The 14,944-nt window shown below is 39.6% G+C and overlaps 1 long non-coding RNA gene across 1 annotated transcript; it reads left to right on the forward strand.

The window, feature by feature from the left end:
* Nucleotides 1-268: 268 nt before the first annotated feature.
* LOC121916916 lies at nucleotides 269-13,772 on the forward strand. The gene is made up of 3 exons (XR_006100930.1): nucleotides 269-592; nucleotides 10,660-10,725; nucleotides 13,423-13,772. It is a non-coding gene; the product is annotated as an uncharacterized LOC121916916 (long non-coding RNA).
* Nucleotides 13,773-14,944: the final 1,172 nt, after the last annotated feature.

Here is a 14,944-nt window from a genome sequence, read left to right on the forward strand (position 1 = left end):
GTGAATTCAGACAAAAACAAACTGCCGCAGCTCTAGTTTGTGTGTTCTTCCTCATTAATAACTTTTGCCATCTTGACCACATTCTGATGCTGCTTGGACATATGTCCCAATTTTCATCTGGGAAATGTTGGAAGTTATGCACCTGTGTAACTTGTCCAGATTTGTTTGTTTGTGCTTTCTTTTCCTCAGACAGACATAGCAATTATTGTCTGCCAGATCCTCTTTGCAGAAGTTTGCATGTACTTCTTGGCCTCAGTAAAGTAATAAATGTCACACAGTAGAATTTTTTCTCCCCTGTTCCCTGCTCCTTCAGGCAGAAATGTTTTGCAAATGTACCATTATCAGGAGAGGAGTAGTTTCACTTGCCATGTGAGCAACTTTTACTGTGCTTTGCTTCTACCTGGCAGAAACCTTCAGCTCCTGCTTTCAGTCGATTCCAGGAAGGAGCATGAGACTGAAGTGTGTGGGGGCATCTTGCATCATGTCTCCGAGCAGAGGACTGCCTGGGGGTACAAACAGCTGACATCCCCCAGGCAATATCTAACTTTGCCACTGTGATCTGAGGCAGTAATTCTCAAATAGGCAGGACAAGGTAGGATTCTTGGAGTGTTGTTGTTGTTGTTGTTTTGCTGGTACAGACAAAATGGAAACATAATTTTTGCAATGACATTTAAATAACAACCCCCATTTAAAAAATATATCTCAAGGAGTATATTTTTCTGTTAGCATGGTTGGAGGTGTAATTCCTCCTGGCACCAATGGGAACCGTACAGGCTTATCTGGGGAATAGACAACTTCATTTAGCATTGCATAGTCTAGCCTAATTTTTCTCGAGAGGATGAGCAACTACCAAGGTTGGAGAATGCTGCAAGTTATTTTTTTCCTGGTATAATTGCTTGATGAGTCCTAACTTTGGTTCAGCTGTATCAGTCTGCATATTCTACTTATTGAAATATAATGCTCCCAGTGTACATGCAGATCAAATTATACTTCATACTGTGCCTAAATACATTTACTGGATTGAGATTCAAACAAAATTGTTATCAATAATTTTTCTTTCCCTCTGTTAGTTCAGAGGCCTAATAATTACCTAGCGTGTCTCCTCGTGCCTTGCCCTCTCTTGTAAATTGGTTTAGTTGGAATGAGTTTATTTTTCATTTCTTGTCTTGTCTTTGTTTGTAAGAGTGGCCTTAAACAATATTTGGCTTTGGCTAATGATATGTACAGAAGACAAGCCTAAGTGGAACATCAGCTGTTTACATCAGCTCTAACAATTAATGCATGTTAATTTTTAATTACACTGATTGTACTACAGGCAGAATGTATGTTTTTTCACAGAACAGATGTACTAGTCAGTTTTTGCTGGTGAATATGCATATCGATTAGCTGTGGCTGCTGCCAGCATTTGAGAGACAGCCAGCTTCTAATGGGCTGACAAGTGTATGCTTTACAGTCCTGGGGCAAACAGTTATGGATCCCAGTTAGTCCTGCTGTGTTGAGGCACTACTGTGAAAGGGTGTTAAAGAAGCATGCATGTAAGATTAGCCATTGTGAGATGTCATACATGAGCCTCTATATGTGCAGCCATATTTTGAGGACATTCTTATAACTTGATCAACAGAACAACTTCAGAACATTTGATCAAAGGCCAGTTTAGTTTGTGCCCTTCACACATATAAACCAAATTATACTTATGCCACACCCAAAAGTGGCTGGTAAGATGCATGGAGGAAAACCAAAAGCAGGGTGAGAAAGGAATAGCCCTTATCCTTCCATTACTCTCTAGCAGTTAGCATAAAGAAGTATACTGCTTCCAAACCTGGAGGTTCCATTTAGCTAAATTAATACATTTGAATGCATTTGTTGAATCTTGGGAACAAGGAGCAGAACTGGAACACTTTAAACCCACAAAAAATTAGACCTGACCACTGAGATTCCTTCTGCCCCAAAGGTGACAGAAATAGAGTCAGAACAATGAATCCAACTGTTCAATGACTTGTGTGAAGGGAGAAAGAGAATTACCATATCGATCAATGCAGAGAAATAGATGGTGACAATAAAAAAGAACAAGAGACCTCTTTCACAAGATTTGAGAAATCAAAGGGAAATTTATACCAATAGTGTGGATGCTCTATGACCAGCAAGGGATCCATCCAATTAAAAAGATTGTATGTACAGCGCTGTGTAAATTTACAGCGCTTTATAAATAAAGGTTAATAATAATAATAATAATAATAATAATAATAATAATACATTACCAAACAGAAATGATAAGACGATGGAAACAATACATGGAAGAACTATATAACAGAGATGAAAGGATGATAGATTCATTTGAGGCACTACCATATGAAGACAAACTCCCAATTTTAGAAAGTGAAGTGGAAGCTGCACTCAGAGCATGTGGTTGTCCTGGACTGCAATCGCAGATGTAAACTGATAGGAATGACTCAGCTTAGCAAGTGAATGTAAACACAAACTTTGCAAAAGCAGTCCTAAAAATCAAGCCAAGGTCAGGGTACCAGAAGTCACAACAATCCAAAAGCCAAGCCAAAGTCAGGATACCGGGAGACAGAGTGGTCAAACAGTCCGAGGTCAAAACAACCAAGAGATAACGAAGTCTGGTCCGAGGTCAAGGTAACAAAGAATCCAGATACTAGGAGCTAGTGCTAGCAGCAATCACACCGAGGGATCATGCAACAAACTCAAGCAACCAGCATTACTTTCTCTCCCACTTAAGTAAGGGAAACTCTCCCTCGTGCCACCTGAGGCTGGTTGGCTAATTGCCTCTCGGCAATCCTCTGTGATCTGCACCTGCAAGCACTCTCAGCCCTTCTCTCTTTGTAAGAGGGCACCTGAAGGCAAGCTTCGTCTCCAGAGTCACCACTAGGCTGTGGTACCATAGGAGGCCTCTCTTCGGCACTAGACCTGGTTGAACCTCCTCCTCTGGGGATGGAGGATCACAGCTGGGACCTGGCAGGGCAGGAACAGCACCTGGCATTGCCTCAATCAGCCCTTGCTCTGGAGGAGGCTCATCCTCCTCCTCCTCATCCTCCGAGAGCTGATCTTGGCTGGCCATGACAGTGGTAGATATAAATCACCAGGAACAGATGGTATACCTGTAGAGCTGCTTCAATCTATAGAGACAGAATCTATGGAGATTCTGATAGAATCTGTCAATTCTTATGTTGACAGAATCCGTCAACAAATATGGAAAGCAAAACAATGGCCAACAGATTGGAATCACCCAATATACAGTCCCCAAGAAAGGGGATACCAGGGATTTCAGTAGCCACAGGACCATTGCATTAATTTCCCATGCAAGTAAGGTGATGCTAAAAATTCTACAACAAAGATTTCTACTATATCTAACAGAAATGACAGCTGTCCACTCTGGGTTCAGAAAAGGAAGAGGCACTAGGGATCATATTGCTCCTGGCATTAAGAAGCTTTCTGATAGGCAGCCTCACATACTCTTGTGGGTTCTGCTGCAACTGCTTGTCACAAAGCACCTCACTTCTAGGAGATGCTGGAGGGTTCTTCACTCACTCCTCTGCTCCCTAGCACCTTGAAACCCCCTGTGTTGGTGGAGCTGCCTGGCTTCTAAGGTATGTTTTTGTGAGCAGTCTTAGTTTTGCAGTGGTGCAAGGACAAGAAATGTGAATTCAAGTGTATGATAACTCCAGTTTAAAACATTATAAACACTTAATGGGATGGATGCATGCCATGATGTTTTCAATTTGGACAGCATACTCTAAACAACCATAGTTGTTGTGTATTGCATCATGTTCAATGATGGCACCACGTGCCACTGTGTGACATCACCCCATAACATCACAAGGGCCCATCTCTTGTGCTTTCCTGAGTCCCTAAATCCCAGGTTTCACCCCTAAAATCTCAGAGCCAGAAATAGACCTGACTTGGCAACCCTATTGGGAAATGCCAGCAAATGTATGTTCTAGGCAAGTATTAAAGACTACACTCTGTATAAATTTAGAAACAGATACCTTATTTTTGGTGGGTCTGTTTCACTTATAGACTGGTAGGCACATATAAGTTTCCCCTTAGAGAACACAAGCTATATATAGATTTTTTTTTTAATGGGCAAAAGATCATGCAATTAATTTTAGGCTTCAATGGCAAATGATAACAGCCTCATATGATCTAAGTATTTGTGAAAAAAATGTTCTTTTATATTTTCATTACAGTGTCTGTAAAGAATGGCAGAATGTTTGGATTAGCAGCTAAAGGAAATTGTACAGGGTGATTCAAAAGGAATGGTGCAAAATCAAATAAGAACAGCTTTACTTTGGCACTATTCTTTTTGAATCACATGGTACTTGGCTCTTTCTCAGATCTAAGAGCAAAGAGGACTGGAAACATCAAATGGACATAGTGTAGAAAAGACACAAAGTCTCAGGATACAGAAAAGAACTATGATTTTGTTCATAAAAATAGCCCATTGTGTTTTGGCGTGGATATATTTTTATGGCCTTCTTCAAGGGATTGTTAGGGATGCGGTGGCTTAGTGGTTAAGACACCAATTCTGACAACTGGAAGATTGGAAGGTTGACAGTTGGAGGCCTGAGTGCTGCATGATGGGGTGAACTCCTGTCACTAGTCCCAGCTTCTTCCAACTTATGAAAGCTTGCAAATGCAAGTAGATAAATAGGTACCACTTTGGTAGGAAGGTAATAGTGTTCAGTGCGGTCCTGTTGGCCAGATGCCCACCTGAGTCGTCTTCAGACAGCACTGTCTCTTTGGCTTATTAACATAGATGAACACAGCCACCTACAGTCGGTTACAACTAGACATTTGTGTCAGGGGACTACCTTTACCTTTTTACCTTTAGGGGATTACAACTTTATCAACCTGCTATGTGTCTAGAAAAGAGGGTCTCCAAAGTTTATGATTAGGCAAAATTTTGAGGGGAGTCTTGATCGTTCATGTTGGCTAAAGCATAATGCCAGCTGTCAGTGATAGAGTTGCCAGAGTGAAAACTGGAGAGAGCTCCTATATCTTTAAAGGTTCTATAGAAGATAGATTTGAGCATGTGTTGCTTGTAACCTAGTTGTGTAGCAACGAATACAGTACTAGCTGAAATTCCTCTTCTAAAGAACAATTAATGGTACAACAGCCCTTTCCAGTTTTCATTCTGGCAACCCTACACCCTGGTAGTGGGAACCTTTGGCTTTCCAGATACTTTGTACGTAAATTCCAATAATTTCTTACTATTGACCATATTGCCTGGGCCAAAACATCCACAGGGATGCTATTAAACTATTAGCCTGAATCTCAGAATTTTTCAGTCCAACTGGGAAAAAATGTGACCGGTATTTAAAAAGAAATATATGTGGTTTCTTTTAAAAATGCAGCTTCAAATGTATTTAGAATTTAAAATCTATTTTCTTCCCCTTCCATGCCCCAAGTGCTAGTATTAATAAATATAAAATAATATACAGAATGTGATAGTTGTGATGGTCACTTCCAATCAATTTGTTTGGGGCAAAATCTACAGGGGTGGTACAAGGCTCATTTATTTACAGGACATTCAGTAGAAAAATGCTGAAGAGTACACACATTCTCTGAACAGATCAACTAGGAAAGCATTACTCATGGCAGACAACTGCTTTTTTATCTTTATTTGCACAAAGAGACCTTAGGATAGATCAGCATTTTCTTTTCCTCCTCTACAAATTAGAAGGATGGAAATTAGCCTTGGAATGTGATATTTCTGCAGTTATGTCAAGATGCAAAGTGAGCCTCTAGTCAGATACTAGAACCATAGATTAACTATCTAAAGCAGCTATTGTTTTTTTAAAAAAAAATATTTGGAAAACTCTTTTTGCTTGCCAGTGAATGGTTGCCTGCCTGTTGAAATATTGATTATTCTATTTACTAGTTACATGTATACCCTGCTTTTCCTTCAGTGAGCTCAAGGTGAGCTTTTCCTTCAGTGTCACTTTATCCTCTCAACAGCCCTTTGAGGTAGGTCAAGGTGAGGGACAATGTCTGGCCCAGTGCATTCATGGCTCAGTGGGGAACTGAATCATGATCTCCCAAATCCCAGGCCAACCCTTTTACCACGATTGCTCAAAGCCACAATGATATAATCTCATAGAATCTTATAGCTGGAAGGAACCACAAGAACCATCTAGATGTAGATATACAAAACTAAACTGCTACAAAAAGATGACAATCCAATCTTTGTTTAAAGATCTCCAAAGATGAAGAGTCCACGATGGGGTGAGCTTTTTTTCTCCTGCTCCAGAGAATAGAACACGAACCAGTAGATTCAAATCACAAGAAAAGGGATTCTTCCTAACCATTAGAAGCTCTTGCAGTAAGGAAATTCTTCCTAATGGTTAGGAAGAATCCCTTTTCTTGTGATTTGAATCTATTGGTTCGTGTTCTATTCTCTGGAGCAGGAGAAAAAAAGCTCACCCCATCGTCTACATGACATCCCTTCAGATGTTTAAAGATAGCTATTATGTCACCTCCTAGCCTTCTTCAAGCTAAAAACATCCAGCTCCCTAAGTCATTCCTCATAAGGCTTGACTCATGTTTAGAGTCTTGGGTTTGGGTGTGTGTGTGTGGGGGGGTGGTGGTCCAAAGTCATACCCTTAAAAATGTAGACTTTGAAATTTAGACCATGTGTGAAATATACTGGGTAGGGAAAGTTGTCCAATAATAGTTGGAAATTAAGGAAGACAGCACAGAAGTTGTTTGTCTAATATGTTGGCTTCCAATTAATAACCAGCTGACCTTCAGATGAAAGGCAGAGCTCTAGTCCTTCCAAAAGAAATTCACATTTTAAATTTTAAAAAGAAAAGGGAAACTATAGTCATTTGTCAGGTAAGTGTTATAAATGGTTAATTCACGATTTCCCCTGAAAATGCCTGTCTTCATATTTAGTATGTCTCTTTAAAACAATTACTGAAGTTACTAATTTGGAATAGATAATAAGGATCATTTTTCATTCAGTGAAAAGTGGCTTTGCTGGGGAATACTTTATGCTCTACATTCAGAGAACAAGAAGTTGCTGCCCTTTGTGTACATATATTATAGCAGCTGGCAATAATAGTCTTGGATCTCTGTGAATAAGGTATCAATCAAGACACTGGAAGGTAGTCTGTAGGTTACAAAGCCAGAACATATGGGCAATATTTATGTCACACCGGTTTACCTAACCAAGCCCCCTCCCACCTCCCTATTGACCTTTCTAAACAGAAAAAGGAAGCAATTTTGTGCGCATAATTGTGGCAGGTGGATACAGCAAAAAGAGTTGATGTCCCTTTCCTGTTTATGAAAATGCACATTGAGCTAGTGCATAATTTTGGATGATTTTTGTAGAATTAAACATAAAAGTATGGGTAACAAACTATTTTCCTATTCACATTGCAGAAGAACATTGCACTATAAATAGACCTTTATTCTGTTTCTTCCCTCCCCAAATAGATATGCAGATAAAAATCACTTTTTTTAAAAAGAGAGGGGATTAAAAACATAGGGATGCAACAGTATCTGAACACCTAAGGTAGTGAAATCCAAAATTTCAATAAGAAATAAAGGGGACCCAAAGGGAATGTTTCATTTTAAATGGGAAAAAAAATCTATAAATAATAGCATTTTGGTTTTTTTAAAAAATATTAAAATTATGTTTCTCTTTAATTAGCCATTACACTTATTGATTGATTGCCTACTGTACTTCTGATTGCTTCCCTTCAGGGCCTTGTGTGTTTCATAGATTGTAAGATGTAAAAAAAATACTTTAAATCAAAGCAGTAAAATAAGCACAGTTGAAGGGGGGATGTGAGGATTTTTTCTTCATTTACATTCATTACATATTATGAGTTTAATTACCTCCCTCAAATAATATCCAGTATGAAGGAAGGATGCTAAAGAAGGCGTACTTCTATGATGATTTTATTGATTGTGACTGATGGATGGCATCAACATTTCATAGTGAAGAATCATGGTTTTGTTACATCAGGAAAATTAAATTGGGAGAGTTATTTTCTTTCCCAGTGATAGTGGCAGTTAGAATATTTCACCTGTAATGAGATGTGTGTGCTATGTGCCATAGTGAACCACGGCTGAGCCATTAAATATATGTAAATGAACAGAAACACAAGAGAGCTGGGGCATAATAACGTGCAGAACAGAGAAATGGATCCTGGAAAGTGATTAATTTATTTGATGATGCCTCAAGTGAGGAATTTTAGGTCACAAATGAAGTGACAGAATGACAAATTACCATTTTAAAGAATTTACTGGGCATCATTACTGAACAATTGTCAGGTAGTTTATGGTGGCTGAGAAGATGGTATAAATATAGATCTTTTCCTTATCTGAGATGAATTATTAATCACCTTTTTAAAAATCTTTGTGAGTGATGGTTGGCTGTCTGATTGGAAATAATGTGTTCTACAATTTTAACTAAATTCTAATATGATATGTAACAGGAATCTTTACAATTAAAGTCTCAGTGGAGAGGGGTAGGAGGTTTACAGTCAATTGCCATTTTAATGGGAGAGAAGAGGATGAATTCACTAGCATATTTCAATAGATTTCCTTAGGTAGATTATCCCTGCTGTGATGTTATTCAAATGTTTGCAGTTTATTTTCATTTGGAGTTCTGTTTTTTTCCTTTTTAAATGACATTTTCATACTTTGTTTTTGTGTTTTCTTCATTAATGATGATAACTTTTTTATCTAGATATGCCCACAGTATAGACATAGGTTATCCATATATAATATACTCATAATGTTTTGATAACACCTATAATTCTGTGTGTATGTGCATACATATACACATGGAGATAATTTTTTAATGCCTGCCATGCTCTTTAAGGAGAAGTGACTGGCTTTGTCAGCTGGATGGTAAATGTCACTTTTTTGTGTTATGTTTGGTTTCTGTTTGTTTTATATATGTCATGTCTTTTCTGTCTTTTGGTGTCATTTCCTATACTAGAACGAAGAACATCTAGGAATTAGAAATTTTAATGGGCATATAGGGGAGGGGGTAAAAGAAAACCATAGTCTAGTGTTTTCTTAAAGTTGATTTCATCTCTGTGGTAAAACCACAATTTAAGTCTGACGTGGCAGCCAGCATTCCAGAATTCAGAATACTAAGCAGTAAATAAATTTACATAACAAATATAGATATAGCTAGATATAAAGAAGACTTGAATATGCTGATTCGCAGATGTGTTTATGTACTTTAGCTGTCCACAAGTCCACAAGCAAGCCAGGGTAATGGGTGCATAGAAGAAGACAGTTGTACACAGATGTTCATTTTAGAGCTTGTTGGATAGGATGAGAGCTCTGCGCTACCTAGACCAAAAGTGGCCTTTCAGATGTTTGTGGACTTCAATTCCTACTATCCTTCATTACTGATTTTTCTGACTAGGGAAGATGAAAGTTACAGGGGCAAAACAGACAATCAAAATATGCAGGTTTCTGGTTGGCTTTGAGGTGGGGCTTTTAGATGACACACGCCTTGAAGCTAGCTGGAAAGTGCATCCAATCTGTGCTACAGGGAAAAAAGCCAGACTAAAAAGGAGAACTAGAAAGTGTGCACCTTTGCATATATGTATAAATGCAATGACACCAGGGTGGCTCTAAAGGGGCACTCTTTTCAAACCCTAATCTTGCACCCCATCGTAAGAGCAATTTAAAAGGGATGGAGCTGCTTTACCCAAGCGGTGAGGGTGGCAATGCTCCAAAAGAGAAACTGTGATACCTGTCATGGAGATGAATAAAACAGACAATCAAAGAGGGGGCATGGGATGAGGGGGTGAAGGGGAGCATGATTGTACCTTGCCAGCCTCTGCATGGGTACGCCTCTGCTCTGATGCTTTGTCCTGGTGAAGTGCTGCACATGTGAATGTGTGCAGGTTTACAATTGCCAGTGGTTCACTCCTGCAAAGGTGCACAGGGATGGTGGGGGGGAACAGAAAAAAATACCCAGTGGTGTGGCTTGAAACCACACTGTTTGGTCCTGACATGCATACTCCAGCCGCCTTGGGAGCGAGCAGTGTGGTTGGTGGGGTTTCAATGCCACTTCAGAAAAGGCAGCTTCAAGCCACTTTTTCCTGCCTGTCTGTTTTGCTCCACAGTCTGGTGAGCCACAGGTTCTAGAGCGGGACATATCTAGCAATGCCAGAGGAAGTCTAGGAAAGCTCATGCTGCCAATTTTTTTCTTTCACTTAGTGTCAAAAGTGCTACAAGACCTCTCTACGTACTGATTCTACAGACATAGAAGCCAATTGCACTCATTATTTCCCCCGTTATGGGAATGGAAAGAGGATGCTCGGGGCTAGATTTTATCACACAGTAAATCATCCTCAAAATGGCCCTGTTCCATCCCCCAGCGCCAAGCCGTCCCCATTCAGTGCTGAGGAGCGTCGTTTTGGTTGACCAGAAGACTTCTGGCCCAAAAATTTGATGCACCTCAGCACTGAATGGGGACGGCTTGGCATCAGTGGAATGGAACAAGGCCATTTTGAGCATGATTTGCTGTGCAATAAAATCCGTTTTTTCTCGGTTGCACGCGTCCCCAAGCGTCCCCTTCCTGTTTCTATAACAGGGAACATAATGTGTGTGATAAGCTTGTAACATGGCTATATCTTTGAATTCTGTTCCCTTCTTATGCAGAGAACACTTAATTTCCTGGGAAGTCTTTCTACTGTGGATCTCAGTTAAAGCTCTACTTTTGAACAGGTATGATAAAGATATACACAGTATCATATTTATTAATTTGGCTTTTTGCCCCCCCCCCCCGGCTTTCCTAAACCTAGGAGATTATCGCATGGAGAAAAAGACCCAAAGTAGATTTCAGATTGCAAACGCAAAAGTGAGTATTATTGCATGTAAAATCGCTGCTGGTGCCACCAGTTGACTACAATCCGGGTTCCAGCTGCACTCAGCTGACTGCTTTACAAAAACAGAAGCTTTCAATTTTTGCAAAGCGTCTGGCTGAGCGCAGCTGAGACCCAGGTTAGTCACCTGGCAGCAGCGACAACAACTTTCTGTGTAATAATACCTCCTTTTGAATTTGCAATCCCAAATTTATTTCAGGTCTTTTTCTCCATGCAATAATCTCTACAGTATGTACATTCCAGATTTCTTTGCTTAAAATAGTAGTTTCATATGTTTGTTCTCATTAGTATCTTTTGCCTCCTTGTTTTTTCTTTTTTCAGGCTTTCCTATACTTTGTTTACATTCTAGATTTCTATGTTTAAAAAACTCATTTTGTGTGTTAATTATTATAATTATTAATAACTATTGCTCCTTTGTCAGCTGGCCAAACCCTTTTGACCCCATTCTGAGGTTGCTTGGCCACATGCATGAAATGTTGGAAGGTATGTGATGTTTCACCTCCATCGTTTGCATTTTATTGTTGTTTACTGTTGTATTATTGCTTTTCAGCTCATTCAGACATTGTTTTGTGGAAATACAGGTTACAAATGTAGCTGAATAGAACAAACAAATCATAGTTTGACTTGGCTTCACCTACAGGAGGAAAGAATTATTCTTTTTAGAAAAAAAATCAGGGAAAGTATAATATTAATATTTCTCAGTTGAGAAATTGTTATGCAGGGTGATAAAACTCTAAAATTATAGGGGAAGCCATATTAGATTTATAAACCATACAGTGATTATAGATAACAGTTAAGTGGTTAGAGAAATCTCAGTAAACTTTCCCATTTACGCTATAGAGTTACAGGTAGGACATTCTCAAAATGAAGACACAGTAATGGATGTGATAGTGTGAGAAGGCTAAGACAAGGAAGCATGGTTGAGGGAGTGCACTAGAAAGTCTGTTAATCTGGACAGGTCTCATGAATCACCAGAATCCCTGAGCATGATTGATGAAAGGAAGGATGTCTCCGCATTCAGCAGAAAGGTTCAGCAGCCAGTCAGCTAAATGTTTTTCTCAGTGGAAAGGGAGCTTGGATTTGTCTTTCATTTGTTGTTGTGCCTTGCATTTGCAGAAGTGATCAGAATGCCACCTGAGTTCTACAGGATGTGACGGGCGGGTATATGTTCCATGTTTCACAACCTGATGATTTCTGAAGAAGAATTGTAAACATTCACTTCAAATAAATGATTATAGCACTAGGTACCAATGCAGCACTTTAATAGGTTCTGCTCTTTGTAGACCCATATGATGAATAGGGTATGCATATATCTTATGATACAGTCCACTGTTTGAAGAGTTTTTAGAAGACATTCCTGTTTGAATGTTTTCTCTATCTGAAGGATTATCCTACTGAAAGCAAAAGGACACCAAGGAAGAACAGTGGGGCTTGGAAAATGCCTGACAACAGGCAGCCACCCACTCAACAGACTGAGCAGAGCACCTAGTCTCAGTCTTCCAAACTGACATGTATAGTATTCCTTTGTAAAAGATGGCAACTATTATTGAATGTACATCTTCAAACTACAGGAAAAGAGATTGCACCTCAACATTAGGAAGAATCTCATGACAGTAAGAGGTGTTCAACGGTGGAACACATTCCCTCAGAGTGTGGTGCAGTCTCCTTCTTTGGAGGGTTTTAAACAGAGGCTTGATGGCCACCTGTTGGTGGTGCGTTGATTGTAAGTTCCTGCATGACAGAGGGTTGGACTGGATGCCCTTTGTGGTCTCTTCCACTTCCATGATTCTATGATTCTATATATACATTCCCATTAGCATATGTTTTTTGAGGTCCCTCTCATCTGTTCTTTTTGGTGGCACATTTTTCCTGTTTGGTGGTAGCCCATTTGTCCAAGTAGGTATTTTCATACAAAGAGGTTTGTGAATGTCTGAGTTTGTGTGTGTGTGCGCACACTGCACCAGTTTGAAATAAATGTTCCTTTTCTCGCACGCACTCTCACACTGACTCACACTCTCTTACACATAGACACAAATATACAGGCGCAAACATACATGCACATAGGCACATGCACACAGGGTTGTTGCCTTCTTTTTTCCTCTTCGGTGACAAGTAATAGTTTTAACCCATTCCAGCCTGATCCTGTCCCGTGCCTGGGTCAGCATGAAAATTACATGTGATAGACTTCATCATTTATGTGCAGAACACCGCCTTGGCTGTGGTGCATTCATAAATTGGATCTAAAAATAGAATAAGGAGAGTTGATATTCCAAGTGAACCTTTGATGAATATACAGTTGGTTCTCCATTTTTGTGGGGGATCTGTTCTGGACACCTCATGAAAACAAAAGCTTGTGCATATTCAAACCCCATAGGCTTGAATGGGGCATGTGTCTTTGCATGCGTGTGTGTGTGCTTGGGGGCATTAAAAATAGTGGAGGTCGCCCCTCTGCAGACTTCCAGGGTTGTGGATCCAAGATCTGTGAGTTAGGAGGGGCGAGCGTAACATTTCTCTGTTAAAAGATTCTCTCTTCTAACAGTGGTGATGAAATCACAGTATCCCAACCTGTGCTGAAGGAAGGTTTTGTCAAGTGATTGAGAAGAAAACCCATCTGTTGTTCGAATCCCAGGCATGCATCAGAATAACAGGAACGGATGGATTTCTTGGAAACAGCCCCTTCCACTACTGGTGAACTTCATCCAGTTTATTTTATTGTACACTTTGCAAGACTGTTCTAAATTTATCCTTAACCCAGTTTATATAAATTACACTTTGTTTTCTGTTCAAATTACGGATGTGTTGCTACTGTGGCTGCTGCCACACTGCAGAATTCATACACTTTGACACTGCTTTAACTGTCATGGTTCCATTTTATGAAGGCCAGGGATTTATAGTTTGTTCTGATACCAGAGATCTTTGACAGAGAAGGTAAAATATTTCACAAAACTTCAAATCCCAGAATTCTGTAGCATTGAGCCATGGCACTTAAAGTGGTGTCAAACTGCATTAATTCTGCAGTGTAGATACAGACTGTAATAGCAACTTTGTATGTCATAGTAGTTGGACAGATTAATGTTTGCATGTTGCAAACACAGTATGCCAGCATGTAAAGAAAAATGCACATAAATTAAAGGTTGGTTGTATTTTTGATGGTACATGTATTAAATAGACATGTTGCTATGCTTTCTTTTCTAATTAGACATGCTTAATTGTCTTCAGAAATGCTTGCTGTAGATCTTGGAATCTCATGTTCTTTCTTATCTCCAACACAAGGAATTTGCTTAGTTTGATCTTCTTAAAAGGTATTGATCTAATGACATCAAATCAGATCTGTGTTCATATTAACTTAATGAACAAAAGAAGGAATTGGATCACTATATGAAATCCACCCACAGCCTGTTTATGTGACTGTAGGAGAAAGGACGTTTCCTGATCAAGCACAGGCCCCATAGTTATACCTGCAGGTATATTACTATGTATCAACAAACAATTTTAGCAGTTTTCATTTTCATTCAGAAATGGTATTTTTTAATGGACTTTAACCATACATTCATGTCCAAGATAAAGCCCCCTTTCTACAATATCTTGATTACAACAAGGGTAGCTGTTGCTGGGAAGCTAACTTTCTAATCTAGCTTTCTTCTCCTGAGAATCCATATACTGTGAGGACTGCAACTACACTGAAGGGGAAAGACGTGGTTTGAGTGGGGTGGCAGGTGATATCATTGTTCCTACTAATCAGAAACGCTCAGTAATTTGATCCTGTGAGCAAAGATTCTGCTACATTAGTTCAGTTATACCTTAGGGCCAAGAATTCTTAGGAATCTAATTCTTAGTTTCCATTTCCAAAATCTGAGCAATATGGAGGTGAAGCAAACATGAAGCAAGGCATGAAGGAGCAGAGCCACTCTGCCCACAATCACCCCACAATCAGCGAGGGACTGCAGCAGCTGGATGGGCTGCTCTGAAAGTGGGCTGCTGCCAATCTCAAATGGGCCGCCAGCAAGGAGCGAATTTTCGCTGCTCCTTTTGCTAGCAGCTTTAGGCTGCCTTAGGCAGCC

This window comes from Sceloporus undulatus, chromosome 1, assembly GCF_019175285.1.
Source record: "Sceloporus undulatus isolate JIND9_A2432 ecotype Alabama chromosome 1, SceUnd_v1.1, whole genome shotgun sequence".
In the NCBI taxonomy this organism is placed as follows: domain Eukaryota; kingdom Metazoa; phylum Chordata; class Lepidosauria; order Squamata; family Phrynosomatidae; genus Sceloporus; species Sceloporus undulatus.